This window comes from Protopterus annectens, chromosome 2.part1 (assembly GCF_019279795.1).
Source record: "Protopterus annectens isolate FY-2018-M chromosome 2.part1, PAN1.0, whole genome shotgun sequence".
Lineage (NCBI taxonomy): Eukaryota > Metazoa > Chordata > Ceratodontiformes > Protopteridae > Protopterus > Protopterus annectens.
In genome coordinates, this window is record NC_056729.1 from 1593834118 (window position 1) to 1593851619 (window position 17502).

Sequence of the window (17502 nt, forward strand, 5' to 3'; positions counted from 1 at the left end):
GATGACTGCAAACTGGGCGCCATAGTGGAAAGTACATCGGACACAGATATCCTTCAGAGGGGTCTCACGGAAACTGATAACTGGTGCCAGAGCCATGGCCTGAAGTTAAATGCCAAAAAATGTATAGTCATACCCTTCGGGAAAAACAAGGTAACCCCAAGCTACCATATAGGTGGTAATCCATTAAGCACAGAAGAGGTTATCAGGGACCTGGGGACCCAGGTTGACAGCGGCCTCCCTTTTGACACTCACATTGCTAAAGTGGTTAGAAAGACCTTCTACATTGCCCACCTGATCATGAAGGGATTCACATCCAGATCAAGTGAGGTCATTGTTCCCCTGTACTCTTCACTTATCAGACCAATGATCGAGTACAATGCCCCATTCGGGATGTATCTCACCCGAAACCTGCAGCAATTGGAGAGACCCCAAAAGTTCCTCACCAAAAGGATAAAGGGACTCCAAAATCTGTCATATGCTGCCAGACTGAAGAAACTCCAGCTCTATTCAGTCGCATACCACCTGCTCAGAGGTGACCTGTGCCTGACATACAAGGCCATGTCCAACCCGGAATTAATGGACATGCTCCACCTCAAAAAATCCAAATCTACCAGATCCACTAGAGCAAGCGACTTAAACCTTAGCACGGATATAAATAGGACATGTTGGAGGGATAGATTTGTCACCCAGAGACTCCCTATGCTGTGGAATAGAATCCCAGTCCATGTGAGGCAGAGCACCTCGCTGGCTCTGTTCAAGAGAAATCTTGACCGGTGGATGGGAGATCGTAGGTTTACCCTGGGAATCATCTCTGTGTCACTGCTGGACAGAGGCACAACAAACTAATGGGCACAGTATTTTTTAACATAAGGGGTGGCGTAAGCCACAAAACCTTGGGCTAGGCTTATAAATGCCTTAGGGCAGATAGCCTAGTATAAACCTATGAACCTATGAACCTAAGAGAGGTCCCAGGACTGAGCCTTGTGGGACACCACTTGTAACTGGTTTAGAGTCTGACATGGCACCTGCAATTCTGACCATGTGGATTCTATCCCTGAGCCAGTTTGCAACCCATCTTGTGACATAGGGGTTGATATTTAAGCTGGTGAGCTTATTTATGATGCCTGAGTTGGGTATTGTGTCGAAGGCTTTTGCGAGGTCCAGGTAGGCTGTGTGGACTACCTTCCCTTCATCTATGGCCTTGGTGACTGTTTCAAAGAAGGTGACCAGGTTCAAGAGGCAAGATCTGCCCTTAACAAAGCTGAATTGGGTAGGATCCAGTGTTTGGATGTTCCCAATGTCTTTGTTTATGAGTTCCATGATGATATGCTTCATAGCTTTGCAGACCACGCTAGTCAGGCTTATAGGGCGATACTTTCCGGGGTCCGTTGTGGCATCACCTTTGTGGAGTGGGACCACTGTTGCTGCATGCCATTCCTTGGGTACATATCCTGTAGTAAGGCTGAGATTGAACAGTGACTTTATGTGAGGGTTCAGTTCTTCTTGGAGCTCATGTAAGACGCAGCCTGGGACACTGTCCGGTTCCATTGATGCTGTGTTTTTCGCTTTGGAGAGGGCAGCTCTCACCTGTGCATCTGTGATGTCAGGGAGGCTACACTCTGTTGGGATAGTCATTTGCTCTTTTGGGGGAGAAGGGGGGAGAAGTTTGCACTAAACCTGTCTGCCAGGATGTTGGCAATGTCTGTGGGTTCAGTGTATTTTTTGTCATTTTGCACTAACTCAGTGCATATCTGGAAGTTGCCACCCAGGTTCCTGACATAACTACAGAAGGCCTTGTGATTATCTTTAGTGTCTTGTGCAATTTTTCCTTCGAAGCTGGCCTTAGATGATTTTATGAGGGATCGTAGTTTCTTGCTTGTACTGATCAGAGATGCCTTCCCTTTTTGGGATTTTGCTCTGTCATATAGTAGCTTTCTCCTTCTGTTGTATAGCTTGTTTATGGCTGGGGTCCACCAGATAGGTCTCCTGCCTTTGGAGGAGTGAATCTTGGTTTTATTTGGGATAGCACAATCCATGCATTCCTGTAGGTGTCCATAGAATGCATTTGTAAAGGATTCTGCAGTTTGGGCGGTATTTTCCACTGGCTCGGGGGCTTTAAAGGATTCCACCTTGGTTTTGAGAAGTGTGAAGTTTGTTTTTGAGAAGTTCTTCACTGTGGTTTCCTTGGCTGGAGGTGGGGACGGCATATGGATGCCCAGTGAGATTAATTTATGGTCAGATCTTACCAATGAGGGGTATACCTCTGGTATGGAACATAGAGTCCCCATGTTGGTGATGATCAGGTCCAATATGTTTTCCCCTCTTGTGGGAGTGGTGACCAGTTGTTCCATAGCATTTGAGTTTATAAATTCTAGGAACCATTGGGCGAGGATGTTGGGGCTTGAGTAGTGCTCCCAGTCTATGTTTGGGTAGTTGAAGTCACCCAATATAATGGTGTTTGGAGAGACCTTCATATTCTCCAGTGTTCTCAGGAAAGCCGAGTGGAGTTCCTGAGTTTGGGGGGTGGTCTGTAGCAGGCTACAAACTGAAAGGCAGTTTTGTCCACTGTTAGTTGCACATGGATGGTCTCCGATGCTTCGTGCAGTGCCACTAACCTGGAGGTGTGGGTATCTTTGATGAATATGGATACTCCCCCTCCTTTTGTGGTTCGGTCCGAGTTTTGGGGCCGAAAAGCATGGTATGAGGTATAACCTGGTAGTGCTGGGATGCTCTTGGGAGCCTTGAACCAGGTTTCTGTTACTGCACAGATATCGATATTCTCCATACTGAGGAGAGCCTCGAGTGTGTGTATCTTGAGGTTTAGAATTCTGGCATTGAGCAGCATTACCCTTAGTTTCTTTTTCCTTGTGTTGTCTATGGAGGTGGGTTTGTCTTTTGAGCCTTGCCTAAAAAAGGCACTATGGGAGTGGCAAGAGCCTTAACCAGTATTCAAAAGCCCAGGGGTGACAGGTGCAAGCCGTCCCTAGTGTAGCAACGTGGCTTGTCGAGCATGTCATCCCAGGCAGACAGACACTGGATCCCCTTTGAATGACACCAATACTTTAGCCAATTGTTAAAATTGATCATTTTGTCTTTATACTGTGGCATCATTCTTGGTGAGGTTAAGATGCTACTCAAGGTCAGGGTCATACCGACCTGGGCTACATGATCAGAGAGCTCCTCTATGTCTCTTTTCATGTAGTCCAGGGAGGTACGTCTCAGGTTCATTCGCACCAGCATGGACAATGACAAACTCATATTTGTACTTGCTTTGGAGTGACCTGAGTGTTTGTGTTATGAGGTGGATCCTGGCACCTGACAGGCAGCTTACCATGACCTTCTCCTTGTTCAGCCTGGTGAGTGGGACGTCAGCGTGTCTGACAATAGAGTCACCTACTACAAGTGTATTAGGTGTGTTGTTTAGCCTTAAGGGCTGTGACTGTGTGGCACACTGACTTTGTGAACTATGTGATACGTGGGTATTGTTGTGGGGTAGCGGTTGCTTGGATATCTGCTTTGGAGGTCTCTGCTGCTTGGGCAGATTTTTGTTTAGAGCCTTCGGGTATGTTTTTGTATGTTTATGTGTTTGGCTTTCTGCTGCAATAGGTCTATGTGAGACTGGATTTGTAGTGTGTGTGGTTACCTTCTCCTCCTGACTGACTGCGCCAGTATTGGGTTGAGAGAGCTCAGCCTCCAGTTTGGCAATATAGTTGCATCTCTCACATATATTTGAGCTTGTTGGGAGGAGGAGAGGGTGGTCTGTGTACATAAGGCAGTTGTAACATTGCCTCAAGATTCCCAGATTCATCAGCTGGACTGGAGAGTAAACCCAAAACTGACTTTTGGACATGCCAGAATAGTATACGGAACTACTTTTTGACTGATCAACAAGGACCAATAGGGAGCCAAGTACTTAAAGGGAGTATAAGAGGGTGTAGTGCTTTAGTTTATTAGTGCTTACTTATAAGATTACTTGAACAACTTTTTTCAGTTTGATGTCATGTATAAAACATTAGTTACCTTGGTAACAGCTTAAGTATTATGCATGGTCAAGATGGGTTACAAAACCACAATTCAAGTTAAAACAATTATATGACTTGTTATGCACATCTACTTATATGAGAAAATCATCATGCTTCCCCTTGATGTTCAATATAGTGTATGTCATTTATGACAAGTTAAAACAGTAGTGTTATTGTACACAACCCCATGTTATTAAATCCTGTCTTTAATATATAAATTCAGCAGACTGCTTCATCTTATATATCGATTATATATTTTATGTCTAGATTTACTAAAATCATACATTACATAACTAGTGTGTGTGTGTGTGTGTGTGTGTGTGTGTGTGTGTGTGTGTGTGTGTGTGTGTGTGTGTGTGTGTGTGTGTGTGTGTGTGTGTGTGTGTGTGTGTGTGTGTGTGTGTGTGTGTGTGTGTGTGTGTGTGTGTGTTTTTGGCTCTTGCTTAGTTATTTGAGAAACCACAAGCTGGAATGCTTATTCTTATTATTAGCTCCTTCCAAGCATGTTTATATAGTCCATAGACTTTAAATTTTGAGACCCTTTTAGTTTCTTATTTGCTATATTTCCATCCTTACATACACTTGGCAGCCAATGCAGCTCGCTTACTGCCTCCCCTCTCAGCCAACAGCTAGGTTCAAACAAAATTCGTGAACTCGATAATAAAATCAATACTTCATTGGCTGCCAAGTGTATGTTTTAAAGTTGTTTTCAAGCTCGTATTGGTTACATCCTTACATACACACATATCAGTACTTCAAGCAAGGGCAACAATGCCCATCCAGTTTTGCCAGAATACCATTCTCTAGTTCATGTGGTGTGTTTCCAGGCTGTTCTTAAAATATCCAAACCAACATTTGCCATGTTCCATTTTACCAGCCTATTATATGCAGTGGCCACTCTGCCAGTGAACCACTGAACACACCTTCCATTCCCACAGATATTTCCACAAAGGAAATCTGATGACTTTCTAGCACTTCCCAGCAACCCCAAACAGCCCTAGAATCAACTATCCCCATATGCCCAACACGTCCAAGCAAGCTCACCTCCCAGGCCACTGCAAAGGATACTGCACAAGACCAAGTACTTTTAGACTTTCACAGTAACTTAGACTTCCACTCTTATGTAAGTCCTTAATGTGTTTGGACCAAAATACATTTTAAATATAAAATTGCATTTATTATTATTATTTATTTATTTTTATTAAGAATCAACTTAATGAGCTAAACAAAGTGTTGGGAGACCATCAATATATGTACAGGTTGTTTAAAGCAGCCCCTTTTATTATATGTATATATATATATATATATATATATATATATATATATATATATATATATATATATATATATATATATTTATATATATATATATATATATATATATATATATATATATATATATATATATATATATATTTTTTTAATATATTTTTTAAACCAAAAACGTCATTACCGAGAATCACCTCGGAGGCTCCTCAGAGCTGTTAAGCATTATTGTCACTCTGTCTCCATTACCTTAGCAACCTAGAGCATCTGTTTCTGTTAGTGGGTCTGTGTTTTGCCTACCAGAGGCTCATGATGCACCTGAAGCAAAGCTTCACTTCGCTGCAGCTTCAAGTCTAAATTCCCTCCCTTTCAGTGAGGCAGCAGCCAGGAAAAGAACGGAGAGCAAACAGATAAAAAAAAAACTCCTAACAAGCCACCACAACAAGAGACAACACATTCCTCCAGCCTTCCCACCTCTCACCCAGGAGATGTACAAACAAATTATTGTCTGCCAAAATATCCCAAATCATAGTTTTATCCACCCCCTTCCCCTGGATCCAGGCTAAAACACCAAATGTCACTTCCTAATACACAAGCATCAGTAAACCTTGATCACAAGCTGCAACCCACAGTTTCCTGGAGACAAAAATGGCAACATACAACAGCTGCCAGACACAGGTGCATCCACACACACCATGTCAGGCTTAATAAAACAGCACTGGAAGCTATGATACCTGCCATAATTGATATTAAGTATGTTTAGACAGAATAATAACGACATTTGTACTAGCTGCCACCTAGCTGCCAGACATGGCTGCATCCACGCACACCATATCAGGAACAGCACTCGTAGCTGTGATACCTGCCATAATTGATATTAACTATATTTAGAGCTTGCTACTATTATTTATCCAGGCTATATATGACATTTCTAAATCATACTGTAACTGAAGAAGGCATTAGTCTCCATGTCTGCATTTTTTTCAAAACTCTACTGTTACTGCTATTATATATTATGTTAATTTGTTACATGACTCTGAACTCTGATGAATGGTACCTTGCTGAATTAGTTAATTAATTACTTAAATTATTATAAGTAAAATGAATAAAAAATTAACAAGATAAGTATTCACTGAGTTCAAGTAGAGGAATAGAAATGTCTATGTTTGTATTATATGTTGCTTTGTTTGGCTTATATATAATGTAGATAGTAACCCATCGTGACCAACCTTTGTTTGTGAAGAATTATTGGACTCTTTGAACATTCTGAATAAATCATTGTTTCACAGTAGTTTAAGAAACCTTCCTTTTTTAAATAAAAACAGATGACAAGTGATGTACCATATCAGTTGATACTTTGAGAGATGTAGTTGTAAGAGTTATTTTTTGGGACAGCTATCTTGGAATCAGTTTTTGTTTCTTGTTTCTAGCATCAGGATAAGGATTTGTTTATTTTATTCTTTTACGAGTAGGGCTCATCCATTCCTTTTCTTCTGGGATAGACACTAGGTTGTTGTTTTTGATGAATATAGTAGCATCTTCTAAGTCATTAAATGTTCTCATCTCTTTGGTAAAAAGTATTTTTACCTTGGCTGGAAAGGCCAGCTGTGCTTTAATGTTTTTTTTTTTTCAACAGTTTTATTATTGGCCAGACTTTTTTCCTTTGTTATAGTATTCTGGAAAAATAATCATTGTCAAACCTTTTCAGGCTTTGATTGTATTTTAAGGGTTATTTTCTCCAAGCAAATTTTAATATTAGTTCCTTGTCCAGAAATGAAAGTAATTTTATAACTATGGATCTAGGTGGAGTATTTGTTGAGTTAGAAGCAGGTTTCCACAGTGCTCTAGGCACCCTTTCAATTCCAAATGAAAGTCCCTCTTTCAAGTCTAAAAAGTCAGGAATCCAGGTTTTTAAGAATGAAATAATGATTCACCTTCAGTGTTTTCAGGCAGACTAAAGATCCTTATGTTGTTTCTCGTTTCCCTGTTTTCTGGTATCTATTTTGTTAAGCAGCCATGTATTCTGTTTAAGCAGAAATTCTTTTTGGAATTCTTCCTCTTTGAGTCTCCCTTCAATGTCATTTAGAGACTTCTCTATATTTGTTATTTTTGTATGGTGTTGCTGTAATAGTTCCTTAAGAGTATCAGCCTGTTTTTGAGAATTTAATTTTATGTCTTCTAAGTCATTTTAAAGCCATTCATCTTCAAAGATAGTTCCTGTAAGGTAGATGTCATCAATTGCAGTTCTTTTTTCAAAGCAGCATCTGGATGGCAATTCCTTGAGTTGTTGATATGCAGTTATTTGACAGGAAAATGTTTGTATATCTCCACCAAAATTGATATTTATGTAGTTTAGTAGTTTATCTATAGATTTGTGACATTTTAAACTTAAAAACAATAAAACTTTCCTATATTATTATACTAGTTTATGGAGCTCTCAAAATTCACTGCTTTCAGTTGGCCATCTAGCTGGTCTTTTGTAAATTTCTAATGTTCTCATGTAAAGCACATTATTATATTGTTTGCATGCAACTTCATTGTCAGATGTTTTTCTTTATGTAACTTTGTAATAACTGTCTGGAGCTTTTGTCCTCGGATCTCCACTGAAAACAGGCCACTGGCTCAGTTGGACTAACCCGGTTAACAAATAACAAATAAATAACTAAATTCAAAAAATTACCAGTGTCATTTATTGCTGTTTTACTGCATTACTTTTGTTAGACGTTATTATAAATCATGTCAAGGTATGTAATGGTTCTTTACAAGTAATAGTTACACAGTTATGATGTTAATTATTCAGAGAAAATTGAAAGATGTCTGTACTTTGCTCATTTGTATTGGTATAGAAGGTATAGCATTTGTCATTAGAATGATCCTCATCTAATGTTACATGCTTTTATTTCAGCATTTCTTTAAGAATGTCAACACATTTAAGAAGCTTTCTATTATAAATAGCATTGTCACAGTTAAATTTTAGCAAATAATAGTATGGCAATAATAGTATGGTAAGCCTGTTGTATATGCCTGACATAGCAAGTGTTATTCTATTAGAACGGGATTATATTCTTAACATTTGTGTTTGGTTTTGTAGGGTGGGGGAATGCTAATTTCATAGTGGGTCTTTAATTTTCATTATTTAACTAAGTGCTGTTTATAATTAACAAATTCCTTTAGGTAAGGATGGTTTAACAGTTGCTATTGCAAAAGGATCATTAACTTGTATTACATAACAATTTTTGTTCTCACCACATATCATTGGCATTGTTAGGAGATAGGTCTGAATATAGAAAGCAAATGCTTTTTTTTCTAGTTATCATTTCATACTCTTCATTAGTAATTATGTTATATGTTCAAGACTAACATATTTCATTATTCTTGTTCACATCTGTTATGGGGGGCTGGGAATTTACAGTATTGCTCACTGGTTCATATGTAGGTAGTAGGCTAGCTGCTCTTGTGGGACATTTTAAGCCTAGCCATTTTCTGTCAAAGATGGGACTCAAACCTTGTACCAGGTGTCTGTGAGGTAAACATATTGCCCTTTATGCCAATCCCCAGCCCTCATAGGCATATGCTAAGCTGTCAGTCTATAGAGTATTGTTAGTCGAGCCAGTAACTACAGGTTAGAATCAAACCCTGTACCTTGCATCTATGAGTTAAAGATGCCTGCATAAATGCATATATTTATTTTTCTGGCCAGTCCATTAGCTCATTGAGCTTTCCTGGTGTTGTCTTGTGTTGGATGTGAGTTGTTGTTGTTGTGTCTTTTGGCTTTTCCCAGTTAGGGGTCGCCACAGCGGAACTCCGGTCCACTAATGATTGGCAGTAGATTTTTACGTGCTGAGTTGCCGGCCCTGATGCACAACCTTCAGTGAAGGTATGCCCATTCACACATGTCTCCAAACAGAAGACGCTCTAGCTGAGAATCGAACAGGACAACGTCTTACTGTGAGGCGACAACGCTATCGCAGCACCACTCAACCAAAGGGTGTCTACTGCTGATCTCTATACAGGTGATTCATATATTTATATATATATATATATATATATGGTGAGAGAGAGATAGGAATGGAAGTAGAAAAATAAAGATATATTTTATAAAACTTACTATTTGTGTTGCATATTCCACTCATGAGTTTTTCTGATATTCCTGTACAGCTGAGCCATCTTTTAACTTAGTGACATCTGAGGGATATCGGGGCATTTATTTTTCTCTCTTCTTTGCCATTCATCACTTACTTTGGCCTGGAAGTAGCAGCAACACCTTGTATTATAGGCTATTACACATACAAATTAATGATAGCAGCAGCGACCCCTAACATTTTTATAAGGGTGTTTATGGCTGTATTCCAAAGAGTATTCGAATGGAGGCCAAAAGGGAGCATGGTATGCGTATGTCAGTTTTATATGTTCCTGAATTGCTCTGCCATGTTGAATTGATTTATTTATTTCACCTACTTATACATTCCATAGGCCATTTACCTTTGTTTTGTTGACAGGTACAATGTGAAGACCTGTTAAAAGAATACAAATTAGCATGGTCAGTGCTGCTGCCTGTCACAAACACACCCTTACCACAAAATGTAGGCATTCATGAGTACAGGCCATAGTATATGTTCAGCTGTGGTATACATACACAACACAGATACCTGGAAAACATTCCACACATAGTGAATCCTGTGTCAGCACATAAGATGGATAAATGCTTTGTAGGTATATCTTTTTTTTTGAAGGACAGATGGACAGTGTTCATAAAGCATTTTAGTGGATTTCAATGCTTTAATGGAAAACAAAGAACTGTTTGGGGAAATTTCAGTTGAATGCTCTTCATTCTCCTGGTCTGAATGAAATGTTAAACATCATTATGTTTTCAAATTAGAAAACATTAACTTTCTGGTTGAAATTGCTCTTAATTTTTAATTGGGCAACCACAACATGGTGTGCAGTTTGAACTGTATTTAAATTATTTCATCTGAGCAAGTCCCTTAACCAGTCAGTGTGCCTGAGTCTCCCCCTGAAAAGAAACACTTGTGTCTGATGGACTTAACTGTTGAACAAATGATTACAATAGAAATAATAAATATATCAGGGCTAAACATCTTGTTCCTGGTGATTCATGTGGGTATTTTTTTATCTTATTATTTATATAACAGAGCACTGTTTCAGGAAGTATCTGCTTTGTTATCTTTAATTACTTGACATACTGTACTATGGGGAAGGAAATTTCTTCTCCACTCAGTTGTGTACTTTCTCCACTGTGAGCTTGGGTGATAGGCTACAAACTGTCAACTGACCAGACCTGTCAAGTGGAGATAGAGACCTAGCTTAGGAAACACCTGTATAACAAGTACTCATGGAGCCCATCCTTAACCCATATTCTCTATTGGAAAGTAGTTCTCATTTTTAAACATCTCTTTAATCTGTCAGAAGGAAATAATTCTGTGAAGCCTTGTATAGTCCTTAATCGCAATGTTAAAAAATAAAATAATAAATAAAACGTGCAGCTGCAATTTTTCTTTTCTCATAGTCAGTGTGTGTGTGTTTGTGTGTGTGTGTGTGTGTGTGTGTGTGTGTGTGTGTGTGTGTGTGTGCGTGTGTGTGTGTATATAGAAAGACAGCATGAGAGAGACAGTACGATAGTATGGGTGGTTCTGCTGGGTGGCAGTTCAGCAGGTAGGGTAAATAGGGAAGAACTTTTAGGGATCTGAGGTGATGCAGTAATTTAAGTAAATGGGGATTATTTGGATTAGCCTAAAGTAGCTAGAAGGGCTATTATGTAGTAGAATATAACAGAGCAGAATAATGGAGGCTGCTGACATTAAACCAGAAGGCCTGAGTTCACAAGTGAGAGATTAATGCCACATTAGTTTCAAGATTGGAGAAGTCATTGGGAAGTTCAGAGGAGTCTGAATCATATGTGCCTTTGTACCTGGAGTTTGTTGTTAAAGAGAGACTGCCTGCAGCTGGGGGAATTGGTTCAATGTAGGAGTCTAGCAAGAAATCTATTTTTGCCAGCAGAAGTTAAGGTATCAAGAACCTGAAGGTTACCAGTGCCAGACTGGAAGCATTTTGATAAAAAAGTGTTTGTAATCCAACAGTAGAAGCCTTAGACATGTGAGACAATAAAACTTGGTGATAGACTTCAAACCTGTTGAGAAACATGAAAAGATGTTTGTTGTGTTTTTCATATATATATATATATATATATATATATATATATATATATATGGGTCCACTTTGTAAATTCGAAATACTGAAATCTCGAATTTCAGTATTTCAGATTTACAAAGCCGAATACTCACATTTCCGAAACTGGCAGAAGCACGGAATTCGAAATACTGAAGCACGGATATTTTGAATTTCTGCTTCCGGTGGTATGGAATGTGGCTGTTTGGGTTTTAGTTGGTAAGCTTGTGTATGTAAGTTTGTTGGTTAGGAATTTAGTGTGTGTAAGTGTGTGTTTGAGGGACTGTAAGATGTGTGTGTGTGAGTTTCGTTTGTGTTACTGTTTGTGCGATCTCAGACTTAGAATATATAAATGGGGGGTATGGGGGTGGGGGGTGTATAGGGAAGCAGATATACAGAAGGAATTATGCTTTCATTCAATAAAGTCTTTCAGGGCTTGCCCCCGCTTATATGTAGTTTAGTTTGTTTCATTGTGGGGGGGGGGGTTGTGTATGTTTATGTGTGTATTGTATGTGTAGCGTGAGTATTGAGTATGGGTTTTGAATTTCGTGGTTGTGTGTTTTCGAGTTTGTGAGTTGTGGTTGGGTTTTCGGCTTTGTGGTTTCGGAATACTGAAAATCAAGATTTCAGTATTTTGAAATTACAAAGTGGACCTGTATATATATATATATATATATATATATATATATATATATATAGTTTTATATATATATATATATATATATATATATATATATATATATATATATATATATAGATATATATATAGATATATATATAGATATAGACATATACACACACACACACACACACACACACACACACACACACACACACACATATATACTGTTATATGTGTGTGTGTGTGTGTGTGTGTGTGTGTGTGTGTGTGTGTGTGTGTGTGTGTGTGTGTGTATGCCTGTTTATGCAAGTTATGAACTAAGGCTCCATGAGCTATCCCATTCACATAGTTAAATACAAAATATCTTGTGATATTCAATGTGCTTTGAATACGAGAAAAAGATTTAACTGGGAGTAGTATGCTTATCAGGGGGTTGGCACAATTATTAAGGTGCTTTCTTCATAGTCATAAGTTGCAGAGTTTGATTCTCATCTTTGAGGGGAATTGGCTCGGCTTAAAATGGTCACCAAAGGCAGCAAATCTAGTAGTTACCTATGACACAATGTTACCATAATATTGTAATTCAAATGATTGTCAGTGGTATATCATAGACTGCAAATAGATGCTTTTTGAAGTAACTTGTATGTACTGTTTATACAGGGAAGCAGATGTACAGAAGGAATTCTGCTTTCATTCAATAAAGTCTTTGAGGAGAAATTTGACTGAAATCTTCCCCTTATTTAAATGATGGTACTCTTAATGCTGAGTCTCAAAACACTGGAAAAACAGACCAAAAATAAAAGAGAAGAGTGGATATATAACATTGTTCATCTTCTTTAAACTTACGTTTGTTTTAGGAAGGCAAGCTGCCACCCCCAACAAACTTATAAATACTAACCTGAAGACTGCCATACCTCAGAGAAAAGCGAATATTCTGAGAAATAGCAATGTCAGTGTCGCTTGTCTCGTGCATTCAAAAGAGAGGATCAAACGGTGTATGCTTTCAAGATATTTATTGTACATAAACATGTCAGGAACTGTAATTAGAACATGTATTTAAGACAGCTGATTCACTCATTACTTCAAACACACTCACATGTGCATCTCCATTCACATCTGCATTCACTCTGGCTGACAGTAAAAATGGCACTATTATTGCACATGCTCAGTACTTATATGCACGTGCTATCTAGCTTCAGTGGCAGAATAGGAACAATGCACTCAATGATCTACAACCTCCATCTTTAATTTGTTCGACATGCAGTAGGAGAGCGAGACAATCCATATGCTAGACAACATTTCAACATTAATAACAAATCGGAATTCAAGTCTAAGTCACTGTAGTTTTCACAATGGGTCTGAAAATTCTACCCAATCTGGTTACATGAAAGTTTTGACTGGGCTTAACAGCAGGGACACTCTCTGGGGAATTCTTCTCAGTAGGACCTTCAGAGATAGCATCAGGGTTATTCAAGGAAAGTACACTGTCCTCTGAAACTGGAACAAGTGAAAGGTCACTCGAGAAATCGAGTCTTTCACACGGGCAATCTGCTGTGTCACTGGTTCAGAAACTGGAAGTATAGGTCTTCAGCTCCTTCTGAAATCCATTCCTTCCGATGGCACAATATAATATCTCAGTTCTATGATCACTGCTTGTCTCAATGGTCTTAGAGGTTTGCTAAATTTATCGAAGTACAATTTTTGTGACTGCTGTTCTTTCAAAGGTGGATTCTTAACCACTTTGTTGTTCTTTGCATTTGGAATCAGTAGACATTTACTGATCAGGAAGGTTGTTCTTGTCTGTCTAGACGTTAATCTCTGAACAGGTGAAACAAGCATGTTATCTCAGAAAATGTTTCTAAGATTGAGTAGGTTATGAAAAACATTGGTACCATCTCTCTTATATTTCTCTAACAAACATTTTCCACTTTGAACTGCATGCTCAGATAATCCATTGGGCTGTGGATACTCAGGACTACTAATATGGACAAAGTCCCAAGACTCTGCAAATTTCTTGAACTGCTGCCTTGTAAATTGTGTACCATTATCAGATACAATTTTGGGTGGACTACCATGCACAGAAAACTGTCTCTTCAGTTTTGTAACGACAGTGCTGGACACAAGATTAGGAAGAAGGTCAAGTTCAAACCAATTCAAGTAGGAGTCTAACACTAAGTAATGTTGACCATTCCATTCAAAAATATCAGTAGAAAACCATAGATCATGGTAGTTCAGGCATCTGGTTTAGCTGAAGTGGCTCTTGCATTACATTACAAATATAAAGATTAACATTAACATGATTAACATTACAGACGTAAAGCATTTTAACATGTCTGTTTAAATTTACATTTGAGAAGTAATACTAACATTGTGTAGCATGGCTAGATTATAGGAAATAACAGAGGAGTGAGGAAACATTGTGCTACATTGCATGAGAGCAATTCATATAAGGTAGGTATATACGACTGGTCATTATGGAGGGGGAAGAATATGGTGAGAAGAAAGTAAGGGTAGAGAGGACAGAGGAAAGAGTCAAGATAAAAGAGAAAGGAGGAAGGAGGGTAAGAAAGATACGTGGGAGAATTAGGGTAAGAGGGAAGGGAAGGGGAGAGGGAGAGGGAGAAAGGTTTGCTTTTAGGGTGGATTTTTACAGGGACATATTCATGAGGTACTTAGGTGATGTTTTAAAGTTCTCATATTAAAACTACTGTGCCATTAGTTTGAATCTCTTCACCACCATAAGCAACTAGCTTTGAACACTTTGCTGAATCAAGTTTCTCACCAGCTTTCACTTTGGCAAACATTTGTGCTGGTATAACATTGCACTTGCATCCAGTGACTACTTTAAGCTCTATAGGTTTTCCATTAATCCGAACAGTACAAAATATTTTGCCCTTTGATGCCAACTTATAGTCTACTGCATTAACAGTTTCATCAATCACAGAGACACCACTAACAAAGAAGGAATGCTCACAGCTTTCTAACTAATCTACTTGCTTCTTTGGATGCTCTCTTTTATTAAAAGTTTGTGGCACATTAGACTTGCAAAGCCTTTTCAAATGATTCCACTTTTTACATTTGCGATGTTGCTAACCAAAAGCTAAGCACTTTTCTCATTTAGGTTCATGACTGCCTCCACAATTATGACAGTTAGCAGTGAGATCTGTGGTCACAAACAACCTCTTTGGTTTATGGTTAGTGTTACGTGGTGGCACAATCTTTGGTTTATATTGCTTGTTTATCTTAGCTTTATGTGGCACATTATCAACATTCGCACTGGTAGATACTGTATGCATGCTTTTCTCATTCATAAACATATTCCTGTGCTTCTCTGTAAGCTCATGCATTTGACAAATCTCTATGGCTTTGCTCAACATTAAATCACTATCTCAAAGCAAAATCTTTCTCACTACATTATTATTAACACCACACAGATGTCTTTCCTTTATTGACTCATCTCGCAAATCAACAAAATCTGCATGTTTTTGCTTTATTTCTCAAGTCAGTAATGCATGCTGCTATAGTTTCACCAGGCTTTTGATTTCTTGTGTAAAACATTTGTCTTTCCATTGTAATATTTGTTTGAGGGTTGCACACATCTCTAAATTTACGTTTTAACCACTCAGGGTCTTCCCGCATTTCAGTCTGTATCACAATATGGCAGTTCTCCCCTTCCCCTGCATACACAGCTGGTGCATACACAAATGTGCATTTCCTCTCAATGCCTTTTCAGCCTTCTAAATTAAGAAATATGAAAGCCTTTGTATATGTGTCTTTATCAGAAAAAAACAGCCTGTATAAATATATCATATTCTTGTTCAAACACTTGACAATTCTCAGCAATATTATTATCAAACACCAGCAGTTCAGGTCTGCGAAATTCCTCTGCCATATTAACAAAATACGTTTAAATATAAGCATAGACCGGGTACTTGTAATTATGCTTAAATGCACAACAATTTCTTTAAAATGGCTTCACTTTGACATTATGAACACTGCAAACTTCAGACACTTCAAATAGCTTTAATTAATGTGACAAAGTAGTACATTGTGAAGAAATGCAGTTGTTTAACCTTTTTGTATATTTTAAACATTTCAGAAATTATTTTGAACATATTTGTATTTATTTTGCATACTTTTATTAGTATGTCAGAATTTCGGACATTTTGTTTATCTCAGCAATTATTTTTAATGCATTTAGTGACTGAAAAATCATTTAAACAAATTTAAGTACCTTTGAATAACCACTGAACTGTTTGCAAGTTCACTCCTGTAATAGTCCTCCTCTTCTAACCTTGTGCTTCATAGCTTATGTGTGGCTTCAACATTGGATCCCATTTTGGAACCATGTTGCTTGTCTCATGCTTTCAAAAGAGACGATGAAGTGGTGTACAGATTCAAGATATTTATTGTACACAAACATGTCAGGAACTATAATTAGAACATGTATTTAAGCTAAGTGATTCAGTCATTACTTCAAACACTCTCGTGCATCTCCATTCATGACTGCATTCACGCTGGTTGACTTTACAAAGTGGCCCTGTTCTTGCACGTGCTCAGTACTTATATCTATGTGCTATCTAGCTACGGTGGCTGAACAGGAACAATACACTCAATGATCTACAGTCAGGCTTAGTACATATAATAACAGATTTTTGGTCTTAAAATCCCCACATTCCAACACTTGGCATTCCAATTCATGATATTTCAAGTGGTTACCCTTCTTTTTCCGTCAACCACTGTCTTATATTTTACTGGGAAATAAAATGGGGTATTGGTGTGGATCAGTCTATTTGCTAATAAAGCCAGCAGATTATCTTGCCTGATAGCACTGTTTTAATTACTGAAAAGGTCCTCTCTTACTGCTAAAATTGTGCTTTAATGTATCACCCCCACGATTTTCTAAGACTGAAGTTGTAGAGGAAGCACAGCTTAGGAGGACAATGTTTAACAATATGCAATTAAAAAAAAACAGAGGCACTATATATCAATGCCTAGCTCTTAAAATAAAGCAATAAATGTAAAAGAAACAGCAGAGACTGTAATTTGTAACATGACATTTTAATTGCAGTTGAGTTTACATTATCAAACTATAACAAATAGCTTTTACAGTTTTAATCAGTGCAGGATTCTACTCAAAAATTTTCAGTAACCTATGTGTATCAATTGACCATTTAACAACAAACTTTTAAATAATTTCTGACCCCCTGTCCTTGCAGAATATAGCTTTTAAGCCTCCGTCTCTTGTTGCCCCCAAAATACCCTTTCTTTTCCTGGTGTCTGAGAGCACCATGAAAGGAAGGCAAGAGGCAGGAATCCTGCCTTGCAAGGGTTAGGTGATCCTAACACAATCCTCTGGTTGAACAAGAATCTCAGTGCAATGCTACACTTAGGTGTTGGTGAACC